The sequence below is a fragment of the Ambystoma mexicanum genome, unplaced genomic scaffold (assembly GCF_040938575.1).
Source record: "Ambystoma mexicanum isolate Mex_15411 unplaced genomic scaffold, UKY_AmexF1_1 Mex_scaf10, whole genome shotgun sequence".
Taxonomy (NCBI): Eukaryota; Metazoa; Chordata; class Amphibia; order Caudata; family Ambystomatidae; genus Ambystoma; species Ambystoma mexicanum.
The window spans coordinates 3070001-3072500 of record NW_027182325.1 but is presented as its reverse complement, the minus strand read 5'-3'; the positions used below and the strand labels follow the sequence as shown (position 1 = coordinate 3072500).

The window sequence follows — 2500 nt, the reverse complement described above, 5'->3', positions numbered from 1 at the left end:
CTCTAGGAATGCTAAGAATATTACTCTTATGCATTTGCATTTAGTAAGCTAAGCCATGCAGCCACTTGCAACATGATACCACGCTCATCGCTCGATCAGGCTCGATCAGGCGAGATATATAAGACTGGTGGGCCCATTCAGGACTCCTATGTCTGGTAGGATAACTTTAATTCATCCATCCTGTGTCTGTTGCAGGGAGGTGGAGAGAACAATCAACACAATAATGGTTTTCTTTCATGCCTCTTGAAGGACTCAATATTCTCTGTACTGCATTACATGTGAAAGTCGATTTATTACCCATGAACACACTACCTGTATGCTAATTCTATGTAAAAAGGTAGCTCCAGCCCTCATGATGTTGTCCAACATTTCCGCTATAAAACGGGATACAATTATTTTGGAAACATACCAAATTTGAAAAATAATTGAGAAGTTGCGCAATTACTAATCATGGAGCACAAAAAAAGCCTACAGCACCTGGTATTCCCAAGCAGTCTCCCATCCAGGTACTAACTAGGCCCGACCCTGCTTAGCTTCCGAGATCGGGCGCATTCAGTGTGGTGTGGCCGTAGGCTCTGGGCCTAGTGAGTTTGTACTTTTAAGCATCTAGTCGGCTAGACCTTGCAGTTTTGAAAGGCAATTGTGAAATGGCTCACTTCCTGAACTTGGAGCACAAAAAAGCCTACAGCACCTGGTATTCCCAGGTGGTCTCCCATCCAGGTACTAACTAGGCCCGACACTGCTTAGCTTCCGAGATCAGACGAGATCGGGCGCATTCAGTGTGGTGTGGCCGTAGGCTCTGGGCCTAGTGAGTTTTGTACTTTTAAGCATCTAGTCGGCTAGACCTTGCAGTTTTGAAAGGCAATTGAGAAATGGCTCACTTCCTGAACTTGGAGTACAAAAAAGCCTACAGCACCTGGTATTCCCAGGCGGTCTCCCATCCAGGTACTAACTAGGCCCGACACTGCTTAGCTTCTGAGATCAGACGAGATCAGGCACATTCAGTGTGGTGTGGCCGTAGGCTCTGGGCCTAGTGAGTGTTGTACTTTTAAGCATCTAGTCGGCTAGACCTTGCAGTTTTAAAAGGCAATTGAGAAAGGGCTCACTTCCTGAACTTGGAGCACAAAAAAGCCTACAGCACCTGGTATTCCCAGGCAGTCTCCCATCCAGGTACTAACTAGGCCTGACACTGCTTAACTTCCGAGATCAGACGAGATCGGGTGCATTCAGTGTGGTGTGGCCGTAGGCTCTAGGAATGCTAAGAATATTACTCTTATGCATTTGCATTTAGTAAGCTAAGCCATGCAGCCACTTGCAACATGATACCACGCTCATCGCTCGATCAGGCTCGATCAGGCGAGATATATAAGACTGGTGGGCCCATTCAGGACTCCTATGTCTGGTAGGATAACTTTAATTCATCCATCCTGTGTCTGTTGCAGGGAGGTGGAGAGAACAATCAACACAATAATGGTTTTCTTTCATGCCTCTTGAAGGACTCAATATTCTCTGTACTGCATTACATGTGAAAGTCGATTTATTACCCATGAACACACTACCTGTATGCTAATTCTATGTAAAAAGGTAGCTCCAGCCCTCATGATGTTGTCCAACATTTCCGCTATAAAACGGGATACAATTATTTTGGAAACATACCAAATTTGAAAAATAATTGAGAAGTTGCGCAATTACTAATCATGGAGCACAAAAAAGCCTACAGCACCTGGTATTCCCAGGCAGTCTCCCATCCAGGTACTAACTAGGCCTGACCCTGCTTAGCTTCCGAGATCGGGCACATTCAGTGTGGTGTGGCCGTAGGCTCTGGGCCTAGTGAGTTTTGTACTTTTAAGCATCTAGTCGGCTAGACCTTGCAGTTTTGAAAGGCAATTGTGAAATGGCTCACTTCCTGAACTTGGAGCACAAAAAAGCCTACAGCACCTGGTATTCCCAGGCGGTCTCCCATCCAGGTACTAACTAGGCCTGACACTGTTTAGCTTCTGAGATCAGACGAGATCAGGCGCATTCAGTGTGGTGTGGCCGTAGGCTCTGGGCCTAGTGAGTTTTGTACTTTTAAGCATCTAGTCGGCTAGACCTTGCAGTTTTGAAAGGCAATTGAGAAAGGGCTCACTTCCTGAACTTGGAGCACAAAAAAGCCTACAGCACCTGGTATTCCCAGGCGGTCTCCCATCCAGGTACTAACTAGGCCTAACACTGCTTAACTTCCGAGATCAGACGAGATCGGGTGCATTCAGTGTGGTGTGGCCATAGGCTCTAGGAATGCTAAGAATATTACTCTTATGCATTTGCATTTAGTAAGCTAAGCCATGCAGCCACTTGCAACATGATACCACGCTCATCGCTCGATCAGGCTCGATCAGGCGAGATATATAAGACTGGTGGGCCCATTCAGGACTCCTATGTCTGGTAGGATAACTTTAATTCATCCATCCTGTGTCTGTTGCAGGGAGGTGGAGAGAACAATCAACACAATAATGGTTTT

The 2500-nt window shown here is 46.1% G+C and overlaps 6 non-coding genes and 2 pseudogenes across 6 annotated transcripts in view; all 8 read right to left on the bottom strand.

Annotated features, from left to right (window-relative positions):
* LOC138539029 (5S ribosomal RNA) overlaps nucleotide 1 on the bottom strand; it is a 119-nt gene extending 118 nt beyond the window's left edge. The window contains exon 1 of the ribosomal RNA XR_011287109.1: nucleotide 1. This exon is cut by the window's left edge and continues 118 nt beyond it. This is a non-coding gene — a ribosomal RNA (5S ribosomal RNA).
* Nucleotides 2–465: 464 nt separating this feature from the next.
* On the bottom strand, nucleotides 466–574 carry LOC138544014 (5S ribosomal RNA; annotated as a pseudogene).
* A 105-nt stretch (nucleotides 575–679) lies between these two features.
* On the bottom strand, nucleotides 680–798 carry LOC138550804 (5S ribosomal RNA). Its single transcript, XR_011294549.1, has one exon. It is a non-coding gene; the product is annotated as a 5S ribosomal RNA (ribosomal RNA).
* A 106-nt stretch (nucleotides 799–904) lies between these two features.
* Nucleotides 905–1023, bottom strand: LOC138550827 (5S ribosomal RNA). The gene has a single exon (XR_011294572.1). It is a non-coding gene; the product is annotated as a 5S ribosomal RNA (ribosomal RNA).
* Nucleotides 1024–1129: 106 nt separating this feature from the next.
* Nucleotides 1130–1248, bottom strand: LOC138537561 (5S ribosomal RNA). The gene has a single exon (XR_011285693.1). It is a non-coding gene; the product is annotated as a 5S ribosomal RNA (ribosomal RNA).
* A 463-nt stretch (nucleotides 1249–1711) lies between these two features.
* LOC138546550 (5S ribosomal RNA) lies at nucleotides 1712–1820 on the bottom strand (annotated as a pseudogene).
* A 106-nt stretch (nucleotides 1821–1926) lies between these two features.
* LOC138541054 (5S ribosomal RNA) lies at nucleotides 1927–2045 on the bottom strand. Its single transcript, XR_011289072.1, has one exon. It is a non-coding gene; the product is annotated as a 5S ribosomal RNA (ribosomal RNA).
* A 106-nt stretch (nucleotides 2046–2151) lies between these two features.
* On the bottom strand, nucleotides 2152–2270 carry LOC138549550 (5S ribosomal RNA). The gene has a single exon (XR_011293330.1). It is a non-coding gene; the product is annotated as a 5S ribosomal RNA (ribosomal RNA).
* Nucleotides 2271–2500: the final 230 nt, after the last annotated feature.